The sequence below is a fragment of the Miniopterus natalensis genome, chromosome 8 (genome assembly GCF_054644295.1).
Source record: "Miniopterus natalensis isolate mMinNat1 chromosome 8, mMinNat1.hap1, whole genome shotgun sequence".
Taxonomy (NCBI): domain Eukaryota; kingdom Metazoa; phylum Chordata; class Mammalia; order Chiroptera; family Miniopteridae; genus Miniopterus; species Miniopterus natalensis.
In genome coordinates, this window is record NC_142088.1 from 77,872,710 (window position 1) to 77,893,300 (window position 20,591).

Consider the following 20,591-nt stretch of genomic DNA (forward strand, 5'->3'; position numbering starts at 1 on the left):
GTCCTTGAGCCCCAATGGATTAGGAAAAATCCCCAAAAGAGAAATATGAAGACACACCAGTGCTCACCATACTTGGTAACAGAAAAGTGCAATGTATTTTAAGTTGTGAATGAATGTGCTGATTCCAGTCTTGGCTGTCATCCTAACTAGCTCAAAGGTCTTCATGTTTCCATTTTGAGTTTTGTAAAAACAGAAGTTTTCAACATTTAAAATTCACTTAAAAGTAATGTTTCTTGTAAAAAGGTTGAATGTAATTCAATTTCTGGGAGGCTGGAGAAGACATGTGTTGCCTCTTCCTCCCACTAATTATAACTAAAGTCCCTGGACTTTACATACAAACATTACACGACTAAAAATGGAGACAAGCAGGGAGACCAGCCAGGGACCTTGTAACCTCAAGAATAACATAGCAGTGAGTTTCCTGGGTTTTCCTTTTTTGTCAAAATCCCAGATTCAGTGTTGGAGAGGCCAGCAACATGACAATACCGACTGGTGCAAACAAAAAAATCCTCAACAAAAGCCTCCTCTCTAACCAAAGAACAAGACAAGGGGCAGCCTAGCAAAACAGAAAACTTTTGGAAAATAACCACTCTACTATAGCCATATATCCAGAAAAAAACATTAGCCCCACCCCCCATAGGCCAGCAAAGTCCAAATCTTAGTGGAAAATTTGGATTTCCATCTTACGAGAGTGGAACGAGACTGCATCTCTCTGTGTCAGTGGAGACTGCGGGGGAAGCTAGACTCCCGCTCCCACCCAGCGGTAATGAGACACCTTCCTCCCCCCTGGAGTGGGGCCAGCCGAGAACAAAGGGAGGGGCACGGCCTTCACCCCTCCCTATTGCATCAACCGAGGCCACCAAGGAACCAGAGCACCCATCCCTGCCCTTCAAAGGTCAGCCCACATTCAGAGACAGAATGTGCAGCCTGGAGTTCTACCCCCACCTAGCAGTAACAAAGTGATACCCCGTCTTTGTCAGATTAGTTCCAAAGAAAATAAGGTAAAGCAGATGGTTTAAATACTACTTAGGGTCTCATAACATAATAAACAAAATGTCTAGGTTTCAAGTGAAAATCACATGTCATACCAAAAACTAGAAATATCTCATGGTGAATGACAAGGACAGTTAAGAAATACTATCCTCTAAAGGGCAGATGCTGAAGTTATCTTATAATAATTGAAAAGCTGTTATCAAAGGTGCTTCAGTGAACAATCACATACATTTGACACAAATTAAAAAAGGGAATTTCAGCAAAGAAATACAGAGTTGGTAAAGAAGTAGAATATATAAAGAAAAACCAGATGGAAATCTTAGATGGGAAAATACTACAAATGCAATAAAAACAACTTAATGGATGGACTCAACAGAGGAACAAAGGAGACAGATCAGTAAAATGGAATATGGAACAGTAAGAATTGCCTAACCTGAAAAGCAGAGATAATAGACTCACTCTACATGCACAGACCCACAGGCACTTGTACACTATCACAAAAGACTCATCCTTTGTGGCACAGGAAGAAATTTTCACATGAGGAAAAGGTAAAATAATTTGTTGCAGCAGATCTACCCTAAAGAAATGGCTATGGGAAGTTTCTAAGTGGAAAGGAAACAATGAGAAGAAATCTTGGAATATCAGTAAGGAAAATACTGTAAGTAAAATATCGGTAAATTCAGTAAGTTTTCCTTCTTCTCTTGACCTTCCTAAATTGTGACTGATGCTTGAAGCAAAAATTATAACATTGTTTGATATGGTTCTAAATGTATGTGGATAAAAAATTTTAAGGCAGAGCCCTAGCCAGTTTGCTCAGTGGTTAGAGCGCCGCTCCACAGACTGAAGGGTCCCGGGTTCACTTCCAGCCAAGGGCACCCGCCTCCTTTGCAGGCGCGGCCTTGGCCCGGGTTGGGCGCGTGGGGTAGGCAACCAACCCGTGTGCCTCTCTCATCCGTGTTTCTCTCTCCCTCTCCCTCTCCCTCCCACGCCCTCTGAAAAGCAATGGAAAAATATCTTCCAGTGAGGATCAAGAGCAAAATTTTAAGGCAGAGACATTGTATAAGTGGGGGTGTAAGTAGTAAATTATGTGTGTATTGTTTGTATAAGTAGATACGCGCCAGACTAACTACTGACACTGGCTTCTTCACTGATGGGCTTACTGAGAGAAGGCCCACTATTTTCTTTTTTATACATTTCTGAATGGCTTAAAATGTTACAATATGCAGCCGTACTTTTGCGATTAGAAAAAATATTAAGGTCAATAAAACTTTATATTTTTGGTGCGGGAAATCTAGTGTTTATAGCAGAGGCAGTAAATATTTTTTTAGAAACCTGTGTGTGAGCAGACTTGGGGGCTCACACAGAGGCGAGTCCTAGACTTCCGAGTAACTAGCTCGAGCTTCTGATGTACTTTACAGAGTCCCTCAGATTCTTTGGGGTTTGAAAACCACTCTACCACATAGAATCAAGGTATTTTCCATGCCCAACACTATTGCACAGCTATAAACCCCAAAGTTTGTGGGAAGATCTCTGTGGTCTTAAGCTGAACATGACATTGAGGATGATCTCACTAGTCCTCCTACTAGTGACTGCTGAGAATCCCTCATATAGGCCTACATGGTCCTTTACATTTTTTAAAAGTGTAACCTAGGTCAAGTTCGACCTTATTGGGTTGGTGCCACAGGTTTAGGCCCAGGCTATCTACCCTGCCAACACCACTGGCCCTATGGTGCCACGTGCACCGGGCAGTACTGTACAATTTCCTCCAGCAAGAAAATTACATCCAGTTTATGGTTGGTTGTCTAATAGATTTAGAGACACCTGTCATTCAGCATCTTCCCACTGAGTCTCACAAATTTAATTGCAGAAGTATATAACACACTGCTTATTTAAAAAAAATTATTTATGTGTTTAGAACCCTTATTGTGAGCATGTATGTGTTTGTGTGTGTGCACATGCACATGTATGTGTATTCTTATAACATGCATATGTGTGCTTCTATATACACACACATATAGACACATGTATATATATCCATATATGTTATACATTTATAGTCTTTATATATATAAAACATTTTAGATTTCCTCCCTCTCTCTCTTTCTTTCTTCTTTCTTCTTGGTGGTTGTTCTCAAGTAAAAATCCATTGCTTCCACTTTCATTACTTTCTGAGGATGGCCTTGTTGCAAAGGGGAAAGAGACAAACAAACAGCTAGAGAGGACAATTCTTTTCTTTCCACACATAACTAAAAACATAATATAGTCTCCATCCTGTGACACTATCGACTTTCCTCCAGCCATGTTTTATCCCATGACCTTGAAAGGCTTCCGCCACAATAAAAGTGCAGGAGGAGGGACCGGGGTTTGAGATCCTGTGAGCGGAAGATGCTCCTATTCTGGGCCTGCGCCCTTCCCCTGAATTTCCCTTTTTACTCTCTGAAGCGGCCAAGGCCACTTCGCTGTCCGCGTGCTCAGTAATGAGTTTCTTTCGCGGGGATGAGCCTGGGCCTCTACATGGGGATTGGCAGTAAGAATATAATAAAGAAATCTTTGGGCAAGGGCTTGGGAGGCTGGTGCAGACCTTAGGAAGACGGACAGGCAGAGAGGACAATGCGTGCTGAGCCCTAACGGTCGGCGTGAGCCGCAGTGTGCGCTTGGCATGTGTAAAGATACTGGGAAATTTCATGTTTTGGCAGAAACCCAGTCAAATGTTTTCAAATATTTTCCCATTAAGACAAACAGCTTTTTAAGGTTGAGAAAATGAAATGTTAGGAAGAAAAAAATCATTTATAATCCTATCCATCCCGAACCAATGTATTAATGTTTACTGCCATTTCCTTTCAGTATGTCTTTATTTTTATATTTTATAGAATTATGATCATCTCACATACCTGGTTTATCACCAGTTTCTGCCACTTATTAAAGCAAAACCTGTACAACTCCTTTGTATTATCAAGGGCTTTTGCAACAGTTAGAAGCCATGGGATTAAGGAGCTGGAGCTGGAGTCCAAGTTTTTCTCATGTACTTTGTGCCTGATCTTGGATAAGATTTTAACTAATTTGGATTTTAGTTTTTTCATTTATAATGGTAGAATGAATAATACATCCTCTAAATGGTTATTAGGATGATCAAATATAAAATATGCTCATCACAATTTCTGATCCATAGTGAGTAGTCAGAAAAGTTAGTTGAGTAGTAACTGTTTTAATACACCTATTTAGTTTATCCAATCACTGTGAAACAATTTGGTTAATCAAATCACCATCACCAAACTTTTAAACTGTGTAAAATCTTTACCCTTAATAGCTATCATTAAAATATTATTTATCATTTCACTAGTATTTGTATTTAGGAAGTTTCCCTGAAGTAAGGTTGCTGTGTTAGCAGTTATTCTCATTTATTTCTTTTTTAAATTTATTTTTATTTTTGAAAATATTACAGACGTCCCCTTTTTCCCTCCCATTTACCCCCTCCACCCTGCATCTGCAACCCCCTTTGCCTTCTCCACACTATTTCTGTGTCCTTGGGTTATGCACATATGCATATAAATTCTTAGATTAATCTCTCCCCACCCACTCCCCCACCCCACCTTCCCACTGAGAGTCATCAGTCTGTTCCCTGCTTCTCTGTCTCTGGATCTATTTTGTTCCTCAGTCTATTTTGTTTATTAGATTCCACATATGAGTGAGATCATGCTTCTCAATTTACCTTAATGCATATAAATTTTGCTTTCTTAAGGAGTTCATCAATCAATTTCTCAAACAAAAATACATAAACATGTATCTCTCAAATACACTCTCAAGGACTGAGTATTATGTTTCTCTGTTATCAACTTACCTCTTCATTGTAAATGAGATCATTGTTTTTATTATTCTAGTTCAATGTTATTATGTTATAATTTTACAGTAAGTATTGTCAAATCACTTATGCATTTTTAAAGTTATTCTTTCTCAAACCCTCTCCTCTTATTTCCAAAAAATGAATATTCAATTTGAAGACCATTCACCATTTTATACTCACAACTTTTAGTAATGGAAGTACTACTTGATCAGTACTTCATGAACTTTTAAAAAATTTCCTCCATGTAGAAATATTAAATGTAGACATATCTATTCTTGCCGGAGAATATAATTTGCTTGTGTTGGGTTGGCAGATGTATCTATAAACAGTATCATAAATTGTTAATTTTACTTAACAAATAATAAGGCTTACTTACCAAATAATTTATGATAAACCTAACCAAGTACCATAGCTAAAATTGTTATATTAAAACACTTCAACTCAAGGTGGGGTTAGGAGCTCTTCAAAAATTTTACTTTAATTTTAAAAGCAGAAGCCTCCAATTTTTATGCTTTTTTTTTGTTTTACTTTTTAAATTATGCCATGTAATCATTCTGCTTCCCAGTGTGGTACACTTGCTTGTGCTATTTTCTTTGCCTGAATTGTCTTCCCGACAAAATCCTGCTCACCGTCCAAAACGCGGGCCCCCAGCCCCTTCCCTGGGCCCCGCGAGCCTCTCCAGGCGAAGCCAAGAGCCACTCCCGCTCTGCCGCTGTGCGCGCCCCGGGACAACACTTACCCCGCTTGGAAATGACTGAGTGCACGCTGCCATTGGCCTAATGCCACCCAGGATGAGAGGCAGGAGTTCTCTCATTGTCCTATGCAGTTCTCACATGTCAAATCAATATTTGTTTTTTAAAAGGTGTTCTGTAAATATTTATGTAGCATTACTTAAAATTAGGGGAACTGTATCCGTCAGTGTATTACAGTACATGGAGTCCGTCTCTTTTGATTCATATTTTATGGATTATGTTCCCTGTGATTAGCGGCTCTCTCCCTCCCTAGACCATCCGATGCAGGCCAGCAGTTCTCACAGTGCCCTTGCTGTTCTCCACTGGTTGTTATGTAAATTTGTATAGTTTTTGCATGTGTCTAATGGTGGTTATTAGCTATAGTCCAGAGTCACGTGGAGGCTGTTTACTATTTGAGGGCAGATGCTGGTGGGTAAACCGAGAGCCAGCAAGAAGACGACATTATCAGATCTCTGCAGCCAACAGAGGTCAAAGCTTTCACGGGCAGCATCTATGGCTCATGTGTCTGCAGATAACGCACACCCCTGTCAGCTGTTATATGATGTCAGATGCTCGAGCATGATGAGATGGGAGAGAATTACAAAATGCTGTAACTGGAGAGCAATTTTGAAATTATATTGATCCCTTTATCTTTTTAGTTAGGCTGGACACAACTATAAAGTTTCCATGATTCACTGAAAATTATGTGGCTAATGAGAACTCCTGGGCTATGCTGAAGGCCTGGAATTGTCTTTTTCACTTAGAACCCCAACTGTCAAGGCTATGCAAAGATCATTTTGAGTGTGATAACAGTTTTTGGAATGAATGAATGAATGAATGAATGATTCAGTAAATTTCTATACTGCTAAAAATAGTAATTGGCTGTTCATAAAGATGATGTAATTTTATTTCGACCTGTCTCATTGTATTTATGCATTTGGCATGGCAGTTTTGCTTCAAGCAGATACTCAATGAATGTTTTTATGTAAATAATGAAAGCATTTACATTGTATCTGTGCACTTTTTAAATCTTTTCTTGTTACAAGGAAATCTCCAAAAAGCCAGAAATCTAATTTTTTAGCTTTTATTTCCTGGGAAGCATCTATTAAACAACAGACTCACTGTGGGAGGTCAGTTAATTGTTGAATGAGCAGATACTTAGATTCAAAAATTAAACTGGACCCCAGCACAATAGGCTCATCAGAATAATAATTGGGCCTGATTCACTCGCTCAGCTGCTCTAAGGGCTGCCTGCCCTTCACTTACTAATCAGGTGGACGATGCAATGATATTATTTTGCACTGAAGACACTAAAATGACCAGATTGAGTAGTCAGTGGGTTTTGTAGGCTAAATTGACAGTAATGTGGTCCATTGTTTATCAATTGCTATTTATTTAACCGAGATCAGTTCCTTTTTAAGCCATTTAGATGAATGTTGGCTTGTAATAAAATTCATTTTAACCTAAAATACTAAATTAAAAACCCATCGATTATATCAGTGGAGGTCCAGCCAGAGAAGCAGAGCCAGTAAGGTAGGTGGCCTGAAGGGAAGGTAGCAGGCAAGTGCACCCACGGCCTGGACTGGCGCTGTCACCCACAGCAGTCAGGAAAAGGGACGCTGAGCAGGACTGGGGACCCTGGGCATGGCAGGAAGCTTCCGCCAGGGAGGATCTCTTCTCACTCCCAGAGAAATATACGGCCTTGCTTTGTCACCTTTCCACAGATTCAGTCACACCCATCCAGTGTCCCAGGATGACCACCATTACTTAGAGTCAACTGACTCGGGGGCTTGAATTACATCTGCAAAATTCATTCACATCAATGCCGAGGTTGGTATTTGATTAAATAACTAAGGTCTGTACCCACGACAAGCTGACACGTCCTATTAGCCATCTCATCTTTCTCTGCCACTCCCGAGACCCCCAGCCCGACCCAGAGACACTGCAGGGCTGGGACACAAGAAAGAAGGATCCCACTCCCCAACCCTCCGTTTCACAAAGCACCTGCTGTTCTACACAGGCAGGGTGATTCTACCAAAGTCAGCACCTAGCTCAGGAAGCACACTTTGTTTCGGCAAATTAAGGATTTTCTTTCTCTGCGTAGAGGAAACCAGCAGCTCAGCCTGAAGCTGGGGTCCTGGGCTCCAGCAGTGAGCAGTGGGAGCCCCAGGGGCAGGAGATTAATGAGCTTATTCTAAAATTTATGTGGAAAGGTGAAGGCCCTGGAATAGCTAAAATCATGACACGAATGAAGCGGGAGGACTCACTCCACCTGACATCAACGCTGCTGAGCTGCAGTGATCGAGAGAGTGTGTTGTTAGTGAAGAGACAGAGTCATAGATCAATAGAACAGAACTAAGAACCAAAAAAATAGACCTACACACCTCTGCTCAACACAGTTTTGGCAAAGATGCAGAAACAATTCAGTGGAAGAAATGTAGCATTTTTAACAAATGATGCTGGGACAATTAGACATGCATACATAAAAAAGTGAGCCTCATCTAAACCTCACACTTTAAACAAAATTTAACTCAAAATACATCAGAGGCTTATGTATAAAACTTAATATTATAAAAGTTTTAGAAAAATATGGGAGAATATCTCTGGGATCTAGAACTAGGTAAAGCCCTCTTCCACTTAATACCAAAAGAAAAACTATTCATACAAGGATAAACTGATAAATTAGACTCTAAAAGTAGGAATAAAAAAACCTCTTAGTCTTTATATATCTCTCTTAAGAGGGTGAAAAGTAAGCTGAAAACTCTGATGAAATATCTATAAACCACATACGTAACAAAGAGCTAGTATCTAGAATAGACGAAGAATTTAATACTCAACAGTAAAAATAACAAACAATCCGAGAGACAATGAGAACTGCCAGGAGGCCGCGATTCCCCAAAGAGGAATGAGCACAAGGAAAGATGCTCGACGTTGTCAGTCACCGGAGAAATGCAAATTAAAACCGTAAGGAGATATCACTACACAAAACCAAAATAATAAAAAGGAAACAATGGTGAAAACACAAATGCTGTAGGACATCCAGAGAAACTACCGGGGTGGACAAAAGGAGGTTTACAGTTGTAAGCACAGGCGCCCTGGGGTGAATAGAGCTACTGCAACAATCGGAGCCTGCGTGTCTTTTTCCACGTGAACAACTGCAGACCTTGTTTTCCAGTGAACCTTCCAGCACGAGGATCTTACCACTAGGGCGCCTCCTTAACTGAGTTCATCTCTGTTTGTGCTTCAGAGCCCTATTCAAATACCACTTCTTGTCCCTTACTCTTTTTAAAATTTTTGTTTTGTTTTATTTCGATTACAGTAGCCATTTAATGCTGTTAGTCCCCTGTGCAAGCGTAGTCGTGAGACATTGCCAGGGTTGGTGGAGGGCCCACCGCCGCCCCCCACTCCCGGGGGCACAGCAGCGGCCTCTCCTCGGCGCCTTCTCCCCGGCAGCTGCGAGCAGGGGCGCGATGGCCGAGGCCACCACGAGGACCAGCGCTGCTGACGAGGCCACCACGAGGACCAGCACTGCTGACGGAGGGCCCGGCGGCCTCGCTCAGCTCTCAGTCAAGGGCCTAGCGCAGCACCCATTACATACCAGTTAAATGTTAAACTAGCCTTTGTGGGCTGGTGAGGTTTAGGTAAAGATGGAAAAAAGTTTCCAAGTGGAAGCGGAATCATAAGAGAAAATGTGAAGTTAGTAATGAACGTGTGACATTGTCAAAAGAATATAGGTTGGTCCAATAGGGGGGTTTGTCCTGAAGGATTTGTTTAAAACAACATGCGCAAGCTATGGAGCCTGGGATAAACAGTCACTGTTCGCCCCCTTTTATGCCATCTTTCCTGGCACCTCCAGCTCCTCACACAGACGTAAACTACAGAGCCTTCCTTCTGTCAGGTGGCACAGGAAGGCCCCTTGCCACTATCGTAATCCTCATTTTCAGGAAATCTTATATTGTTAGGCTCCTATTTGATGACTTAGCAGTTAAATGCAATGTGTTCCAGATTAGACGACCCTTTAGTGAGGTGCGTTTTGTTCCTTTGCTTTGTTTAGTTTGGGGGCTGAACAGCATGAGGATCGTCTGCAGTGAGATTTCCCCTCTCCCTTCCGTGTGTCCTCACACCATCCCTGCCTAACCTCTGCAGTCCTCAGCACGGCCACTTGTCACACCTGATCCTCTTGTATGTTGTACTTTCTCGGCTGTGAAGTCCTTAAGGATAGACGACATCTTTCTCTTCAGCTCTAGTTTCTGACTTGGTCCCTGGCTCGAATGGATGTTTAGGAAATGTGTGGACAAATCAAAGAACCTGAAGGGAACCACCATTCAGCGGCACGCGGGGTACATAGGAGGCTATAGAACAGACCAAAAAGAAATGATTTCAACTGCATAGACCACTTACTTGAAGTGAAAGGAAATTTGAAAATCTACTCCAAATCTTAATTTGGCTCAGAAAATGACCCCGAACAGAAATAGGTTATATGATTCTGCAATGTTCAATCACTAGAAAGAAAGAGAAGAATTAAAATTCACTATCTGTGAAATGCTAGCCAAGTGTTGTTTTCACTTCATCATAGATGGCGTTCAAAATATAGTTTAGTTAAGTAAATGAATTATTAAAGATTCTAATCTAATAAACCCAGTTTAGCGATTCTTATATGCTTCGGCATGGCTAAGATGTCAAATAATTCTTCCTGGTCTTCACCTGGTCTCCAGGACTGACTATATTTTTTACTTTTTCCAACTTAAAGACCCTTCCCCACTCAGTCTGCATGTCCCATTGTCTCCATTTGGCTCCTTCCGTCGGGAACCTCCTACCTTTGGTCATCCATCCAAAACCTCTCTATTGTCTTCTTCCTTGTAGGCGCCACTTTTCTCCCTGCCTTGCATCCTAAGGCTTCTGCTAATTAGACGACAAATGTGCCTGTGCATGTTTTCCTCACCCCAGTGTCACTGAGAACAAAGTAAAATACACTGTCTGCAGCTTCACAATGCAGATGAAATAGGAATTATTCATATATTTTGTGAACGTGTCCTTTGGGATTCCGGGTTGCTGTTCTCAGCAATCTAATTGCTGTCTCTTTTCTCGACAGTCTGAATGCATATAGTGCATTTCTTTGTTATAAGCTTTGGCTCCCTTAGTCTTAGGTAATTTTAAAAATTTAAAACAAATTAATTTCATCTGAAATCAGATTGTTGGTCGTCTCATTCCCATTTGCCACAAGTGGTGCCATGAACTTTTTGAAGATACTCACGCCACCATGCTCTGCCCTGTTTCCACAGGCACATTTTCCTAAGCTGTGTTAGTTAGCAGGGACTCAGAGACTCAGCATCTCAAAGAAAACACGATCTTAAAAATTATTATTTTTTTTAACTAAAATAATGTTGAACTGTAATATAACCTCTCTTTCTTTGCAACAGACTTGACAGTCATGACTAAGTTATCCATCAAAGCCCTAGCTCTTAGGGTCAGGTGACCTGGAACTATTCTGCAAGGCTGTTTTCCACCCTCACTTCGTCTCTAAAAAGTATCAAGGCAGCTGGCCGACTGATCACTGTTTTCTCTAGTTTCAGGCTAACTTGGCCCTTAAGAAGAACAACTGAGTGATCAGCAGCCTTGCAGGCATATCTTGAATATGACTTGCAGGATGGGTCATGGTTGCTGGTTATTGGTATCTGTGTAGTTTGTTACACCAAACTGCAGGCTCTCAGCTCTTCAAAGGGTGAGTTGCATGAAATCAAGTCTTCGTTCTTTTATTTTTATACCCCCAGAGAATGGTGCTGTACCAGAAACGCAGAATGTCTTCAAGGAATGCTTGTGGCAGAGAAGTTATTGAATTAAATTTGTGGACACAGCTAACGCTCTTCACAGAGTACTAGGTTTTTGGGCTCTTACACCCTTTACCAATGTCTATGTGTCCCGTAAGTTATGATCACCTTTCTCCCCAAATATCAAACCGAGGACAGCTATGTCCATTTTCTTTACAACACCACTAAAGATCTTAGAAGAAACAATGTCGATTTCTAAAATGCAATGTAACGTTTTTTTCTTTCTTTCTTTTTTTTTCTTCCTTCTTTCTTCCATTTTTCCTTCTTTTTTTATTAGCAGAGAAATAAGTCATTTCCATGACTAAGGAACTCCAAACTCAGCATCAGAAAACCATGTGTAGCTTTTGGCTCGAAAATCTTAATTAGCTGCATGACCTCATCTAATCTCTTTTACACTGTTTCCTCTTTTTTAACATGGAGAATATATTTTTCTCACTTTTATCTTGAAGAACATATTACTTAACTCACAGGATTTCTATGAGGATCAGAGGAAGAGTATATATGAAAATACTGAATATCTATTAGCCTAATAAATGCTAGTGAATCAAAATATGTGGCTTATAAATGTTGGAAGTTATACCATGAACAAAACTTTCCAATCATGATAACCGGATTCATTTTGTGATTCAAGAAGTTGAAATTCAGGGAAGTAAATTTACACATTTGAATAACATAATTAATTTTTATTTTAAGACAATTGTAGATTTACAGCACTTATATGTAATAATACATAGGGATCCTCTATACAGTTTCCCCTAATGGTTACATCTTTCAAAACTGTAGTTGGACATCACAGCCAGAATATTGACATTGATACAGTCAAGACCCAGACCAGCCTCATCGCCACCAGGATGGCTCACATGGCCCTTTGCAGCCATGGCGACATCACTCCCCACCTACTTCCTTGACCCCAACCAACCACTAATCACTTTTCTACTTATAAGATTGTCATTTCAAAAAAGTCAGAAGAATGAAATCATATAATATAGAACCATTTAGGATGCTTTTTCTCATTCTACAGAATAAGCTGAAGAGTCATCCAAGTTGTGTGATATACTGATGGTTCACTATTGTATTTCAGCATCGCATTCCATGGAAGGGTTACACTAGCCTGTTTAACCACTCATGTTGAACAACTTGTGGGTTGTTTTTGGTTTGGAGTTATAATGAATGAATTATAACTATAATGTGGTAGCTGCATGTTTAGATTATTAAAAATTTACAGAAGTTTTTCCATAGTGGCTATGTCATTTTACATTTCCACCAGGAATACATGCATGATCTACAGGGGTTTGAAAAAGTAGTTTTACAGTTTTGAGTATGTGAAACAGATTTTATGCTATATTCTTATTTGTAAATTATTGTAATATTTATTTGTTTTATTTATCATATTATTATTGCTATTATTTTGTATCCTTCTTTATGATTTATCTTTTAGGTTATGATGGCTGATAATTTAACCTTGTTTTACCCACACCTGTGTATATTATTAATCCCACGGAAAAAAATAAATTGGCAAATAAAATAGGTTAGCCCAACCAACTCAGCCAGCCCAAGTTACTTAAACTGAATGCCAAATAACTTTGCCCCCACTTGCATTTGACCTTGCTCAAACATGGTGAGTAAATAGAGAGCTTTGTTTCTTTCTTCATGGGCAAGACTAATTAAAAAGAGTGCTTCTCTCATACTATTCTGGGATTCTCCATTGTATTACCAAATTAAAACACTGAATATGCCTAAAGTTCACATGAAGAAACACATTATTGACAATCATTGGAGCCATGTTTCCTATGCCCAAGGAACTCCCAGAAGTACAAAGCCAAATGAGGTGCAATCTCAAGGGGTGAGATTTGGGCTTTCAGCAGATACTAAACTAAAATCGTGCCCCTGTTTTCCTCTCCCCAAGTTAGAAATAAAACAAAAATATCACTGTTAGAAAAGAAAGTTATAAGTATGAAAAAGCGTAAAGTGAAAAGGAATCCTGTGATGTTGGACTGAAACTAAAAGTATCAGTAAATGCTTAGGGTTTTTAAGATAGAAGATATATAGATGATGATAGATAGAAAATACTTACATACATACATACATACGTATGTCCTAGCTCTATCAACATAGAAGCCTTAGAAGCAGCGGCATCCCTATAGCAATGGACACACCCAGCACCCTAATTCTAGTTTCCCAGTATCATTCTACACTAGTAGTAGCCAGAGTTTGTTTGTTTTTGTTTTTGTCTTTTTTTAGAAGTGATTGGTTCCAATTTGCATCTAAGAAGCATATGCAAATCTGGAACATCGTTTGATTCCAGAAAGTTGAGGATTGCTCAAAGAATGGTAGAAACTTGTTAGATGGACTAAAGTGCCAATTTAGGCACTTTAAGGAGATCCCACTGGTCATATATGGGACAATTTAAGCATAAAAATAAATAATGATAGTAATGGATTTTCAACCATTGAATACAAAATAGGAATCAATGAACTCATACATAATATATACATACATAAATACATAAAATAATAATATTATTCCTTTCTGGAGAAAGTTAATTAATAAATGTAAAAGAATGGAATTAGGAAATCATCCTTTTGTCAAAATCATAGTAATAATTGGGTAAAGAATCAACAGTGGACTATTTTAGTGGGTAAAAGTTTTAAAAACAATAAGATATTTTCAAAGTCTCAAAGTTTTCTCACCCAAGATGTTTACTAATCATAAATGTAAAATAGAAAATTTAGAATGGAGAAAACTGAAGGACACAGCCTAAGCCAAGTTATTAATCCAGAAATACTTGCCTCCTGGTACAGTACACTGCACAAAACAGGGTATCACCTCAGTAGTATCTTTGCCAAAATTATCAACTTTGCTTGTTCTCTAAAAAATAAAAAAAAGAAGAAATAAAAAAAAAGAAATGAAATAAATATTAGAAATACTAAAACACTGTTCTAGATTAAAGAAAAGTAAAAAGACATAGAAACTTAACGCAACACAAATTAGGATTTTTCTTTGTCATAAAGGTCATTAGTAAAATAGCTGGCAAAGTCTGATCATCTCTGTAAGATGATAGCATTGTATCAATGTTAGTTTTGGATTTCACTAATTTTACTCTAGCTATGTAAAGTTTCTGTTTTAAAAAACACAAACTAAGGTGTTTAAGGATTAAGGGAAGTTATGCGTTCAGAAAAAATATGCACATATATATATAAAGATAAAAAGTAAAATGAAGCAAGCTGTTAGCATCTAGCTGCATCTGAATACAGAGTATAAGACAATTATTTGTGCTTTCTTGTTACTTTTCTTCAAGTCTGAAATTACACCAACATAAAAGTTAAAAGAAAAAATAAATGAAGTAGATTTTTATGACTTTTATAGTGCATGCTGATTGCAAAAACTTCAAATATAAAAAGTATGTAAAAAGCAAAACACCCGTTATCTCATCTCCATAATTTGTTAATTGTTAACACTTTAGTAATTGCATTACAATCTTATATTTTTCATGGAAACACATACATACATTTATAGAAAGTTTCAATGCCAAATTTAACTTCGAAAAATTCATTTCTCCATGTTGTTAAATATTCTTATACATTTTAATGTCTGTACAATGTACCTTTAATATTTAGATTTTTATTTTTACAGTTACATTTAATACTATAATAAAAACCTAATGGTTTATGAAATTTGTGTACATCTATTATTTGCCCAGATTAGTTAAGAGAGGAATTTCCAGATGAAGTTGTATAAATATTTTTATTCCTCCTAAACATTATAAGCTATACTTCTATAGTCAGTTTATCATTTCTCCTTTTTCACAGTCTTCAGTTATGACTCCCTTCTCACCCCTCTCAGCAACTGTTCATAAGTCCAAAGCACAGAGAACAGAGGAGGTACATCGTCCATTTTTTTCTAACCAACCTATTGATAGATTAGTGTTTTTCCCCATTCTCTTATTTATTTATTCATTCACTCATTCACTCATTCATTCATTCATTCACTTGGTTACAGTGGAGGAGCTGTCCTTCCTCTTATCCAAGGTCAATTTCTCTGCAGGGGATGGCATCATGTAACTCCCGATCTTCCCAGGAATCTGAAACACTGACTACCCCTTTTATATTCTTTGCTTTCACTTGAAATATTCAAGATTTAAACCTACATAGTTATCTTCTTATATGACACATAAAATACCCTCTAAAGTAAAAACTCATTGAACGTTGTTTATACTGTATCGATTTTATCACCTCCTATTCTCCAACCTACTCCAATCTGCTTTCATTCAAGTTACCAGGTAGTAATAGCTTTCCAAAGGTCGTCAGCTGCCACCTTCCCCATAGAGCTAATGCATGCTTTTATGCTCCATCTCACTTACATTTGCAATAGCTTTCAGCAATATTAAACACAAATTCCTCTTTTCATTCTATGCTTTCTTACCAGGCATTCCCATCTGAACACTTAATTTCAATGATCATCTATGTACTGACAACCCCCAAATATTATTTCAGCCTTAATTTCTCCATTGATGTACACGTTTTATGCACATAAGATAAAAATACCTCGAAGGCCCTTCTACGTCTATGTTGAGGTAACAAGCACACTCAGTCATCATAGTCACTTAACATTATAAATGTCTATTTATAGCTCAGGGGAGGTTTGATAAAGATTGGTCAGATGTTCTTCTAGCAATGTCTCAGGGACTCAGTCTCATTCCACAATGTCTCCCCTGCTATTTTGGAGTCCTAGGCTATAAAACACGTGCCAAATAAAAAAGAAAGTGGGAGATCACAGAGGATCTTATAGGCACCAAAAATGGAAGTGGTTATATTACATCTACTCACGCCGTGTTGGCCAGAAGTGGCATTTCCAAATTCCGATGTGCTGGAAAATGTAGTTTCCTTAACTGTTCGGGGGTAAAGGACGTGTGGTGAATATATTGTCACAGATGCTGCCCCCAAATGCAAAACATTATAGCTTTTTTCTCCCAGTTGGGCACTTCTCCAGTGCCCCCTGTCTAAATAATCAGCAACGCTGTTTAACCAGGGGTGCAAACCAAAAATTTAGGAATTACTCTTGACACGTTTTTTTAACAGCTCCCACGTCCATTCTCTCACCAGATCTTCATTGTGTCTTTTAAAACATTCTAATCTGTTCATCTTTTTCCATTGCCACCACCCCATCCTAAGCCACCTAGACGGAGGCAGTCTCCTTGTTTTCACTTCCTATATTCACTATTCACCCACGAACTTCATTCCATACCCTGTTGCCTGTGTTTGCAAAATGAAAATCTCATTATGTTGGCTCATTTCTACCCTCACATTTATCTTCATTCCCAGTTTAAAACTTTAAATCACTTGCCTTAGAATAAATGCCATAATTTTTAATGTATCATACAACCCCATAAATATTCCAGCTCATCTATCACAACTGCTCCACCTCCTATTATATGTTCCCAGTCACTCTGGACTTTTAAATATTTCAATGTGCTGCTCTGTTTTCTGTCTCAGGACTTTTGACTGTACTATTCTCTTGACCCCAAAGCCTTCTCTTTAGCATAAACACTACTTTAATTATCATTTCTCTTTTAGATCTCAGCTCAAGCATTCGAATCCCAGGGTGTCTTTCCTTGATCTCCCAGTTTCTCTTATATTTCCTAGGAAAGATTCTCCTCTTTTACACTTTCTCAGCTTGGTGTAGCTTTCCTTCATTTTACACATCACAATTGTAACTTTATACACAACTCTGTGGTTACTTGAAATATATGTATCCCTTCCATATGTAGTAAGAAAATACATAGGGACAGCATGGAGACCATGTGCTATGAAATACAGGGCCCCTAAGTCACTACAGAGGCTAAATAAATATTTAATGAATGAATGAATGAGTGAATGACCCGATGGATTATGTTCTCATTGTAAAATGTTTTCCAGGAAAGTCTGTGTTAATATTTACTGGATTTTTCACTGAATTAGAGTCCCATTCTGTCATGCCATCAGTAGCACAAATACCAAAATTAATTTTACTTTCTTTTGAGGTTAAGAGTTTAAATTAAATTGTATAAACCCTTTGTATGGTAAGGATTTTCATGGCTGTAACAATTTAAAGTCACATTTTACATAATTACATTTTTTGAAGTTCTTGAAAAACATGAAGTTCAAACTTTTCTCTTATTTTTCCTAAGAGAGTCTGAAACTTCAATTTTACTCCACTGCAAGCCAAATGGGAAATCATAATTCTTTCTCTCTGCTACCAGCAAAAAGTGGAACTGGCTGAATCTGTCTGTTGCAATTTGGAGCTTGGCCTTTCATTTCCCAAGGTCCCCTATACTTTCAGAAGTAATTTGAACTAGCAGAAATATATTAGCGAGATAGCGTACTATTAAATTCCACATTTTTGTTCCCACATGGAAGCAACAACGCTTTGACTGAAATAGCTTCTGTGGGAGTGCTAGAAACTAGCCGTGATTCTGTAACAAACAAATGAAGTCCCAATCAAGACCCAAGACCCCCCCCCCCCACACACACACTCATGCACATGTGCACACACAAAATAGGAAAGTCTGCCGTGTATTTCTTACCCATACCACCTTCCCCCCTTCAGTGCTTGACACTGTTGAAGGAAGCCATCCTCAAGAAAGAAGGAAAGAGGTGAAATGTGTTGGCAATTTGTGATTTCTATAGGAAGGGGCTGCCCAAGGGGTTTCTTTTAGTTTCACCTGACTTGGAGCTCAAGCAAACTGGAAGCATGGTTTGCTATCAGGTTGGAGGCCACTGAAAACAGTGGAGGGTGTAAATGCAGGGGGTTGGAGATGCGCGAGTGCCTAAGTCTAAAAGATTATAGGCAGAGGAATAGACAGAATCTTATGCCCTGAGAAGAGTAAGAGCGAGAGTCTTAGAGAAATTCAAACATTTAAAATCATCTGTGTATGTGAGTAAATTAGAGAAAAATTAAAAAAAAAATGACAACACAGGTCCAAAGAAGATGTATGCCCAAGAAGGTCTTAAAATAACAAACCTTTGTGATAAACTGATTAGTGATGCTCTATTACTTGGACCTATTCTGTAAAGATATGGCTATTTTTTCAAATGTTCAGTTTTCAACAAAAGATCCTAAGACGTGTAAAGAAACAAGAAAACATTACCCACTCAGAGAAAAAAAGTAAATCTCCAGAAATTCACCCTAAAGAACCATAGGGTTCAGGTTACTGAACAAAAGTTTCAGAACATCTGTCTTAAATACGTTTGAAGGGTTAGAGGAAAACACAGCAAAAGACTTAAAGGAAATCAGGAGAACAATATACAAATAAGATAAGAATATAAACAAATAAATATAAATTATTAGAAAAATAGTGCTTTTCTGGAGCTAAAAAAATCACTAGAAAGATCCAATAACGGATTTGAAAAGACAGAGAAAAATGATCAGTGAAGTTGTAGATGGTTCATTTAAAATTATTGAGTGTTTAAAGAAAAAAATTTTTTTAATGGAGAAAAGTAACAGAGCCTAAGGAATCCATGGGGCAAAATTAAATCATTCAAATATGTATGTTATGGGAATTTCAGAAGACGAGAAAGAGAAACAATCTGAGAACTCACTTGAAGAAGTAATGGCCCAAAACTTCAAATTTGAAGAAATGTTTCATGTGTCACTTATCAACAAGGATATGTTTTGAGAAATGCATTGGCAGTCCATTTCTTTCTTAGACAAACAATCTAGAGTGCTCTTACGCAAACCCCGGCGGTACAGCCTACTACACGCCTCGGCTGTATGGCCTAGCCTATTGCTCCTCGGCTACAAACCTGTACAGCAAGTGGCTGTACTGAACAGTGTAGGCAATTGCAACATAATGGTCTGTCCATGCTGTCACAAATGGTAACAATTTATTCTCTTTATAGGTTGAGTAATATTCCATTACGCACAGCTTTTTTACCCACTCATCTACTGATGGGCACTTGGGTTGCTTCCGGGTCGTAGTTATTGTAAGCAATGCTGCAATGAGCATGGGGTACATATGATTGGATTGTTTGGGTTTTTTTGGTGTTGAATTGTATGAGTTCTTTATAACTTGTGGTTATAGACCCCTTATTGGATGTATCATTGGGGAATATCTTCTTCCATTAAGTAGATTGTATTTTTGTTTTATTGATGGTTTCCTTTGCTGTACAGAATATTTTTAGTTTGATGCAGTCTCATTTGTTTACTAGAGGGTATTATGCTAAATAAAGTAAGTCAGAGAATGAAAAATATCACATGATTTTACTTATTTGTGGAATCTAAAGAACACAATAAATGAACACACAAAACAAAAACAGAGTCATAGATACAGAGAACAAACTAATGGTTACCAGAAGGGGGAACACAGAGAGCTGGGAGAAAAGGGTGAAGAGATCAGGAATTACAAATTGATAGTTACAAAATAGTTATGAGGACGTAAATACAGCATAGGTAATATAGTCAATAATATTATAATAACTTGTGTCATGCAAAGTGGGTACTTGAAATATTGGGGAGATCAATTTGTAAATTATATTATTTTCTAGCCACTATGCTGTACACCTGAAATTTACATAAAATAATATTGAATGTCAACTGTAATTTAAAATTAAAATTTAAATCAAAGAAAGAAAAAATAACATAATGGTAAGTATGTGCCTATCTAAACATAGACGGTGGTGTAAAAATACATTATAAAATGTAAAATGTGTGTGTGTGTGTGCATATGCAGGTACTGGAGGGGCAGACAGAGGGCTAGCGAGGAGGCACCGTAGGAGGTAGAATAGACATCACAAGGAAGGAAGGAGGGAGAGAGAGAAGGAAGAAAAAGGGAGAGAAGGTAGAACAGAGATCAAAAGAGACACAGAAAAATAAAACTTGAGATGAGAAATAATAAAGGGAGACGGAGAGGAGATAGAGGAAGTGAGAGAGTGGAGGAAGACACTGATGGAGTGAGAGAGAGAAAGAGGAATGGGATGAGAGGAAAGAGAGATAGAGAAAAACTGAGGTAAGGGGAGTGAGTTTGTACGTACCTGTGTAGGGGTACAGAGGCGGGTGTGGGGGAGCACTGACCCGCCTCCAGACTCTCCCTTTCCCCAGGCTTCTCACCTCACTCCCTTGCCAACTCCAGGCTGGGGGAACAGGGTAGGTGAACAGCATGCTGAGCATTCTCTCTACTTAAATAACTCAGATACAGCAGTAAATTCAACATTTTAGTCTGGT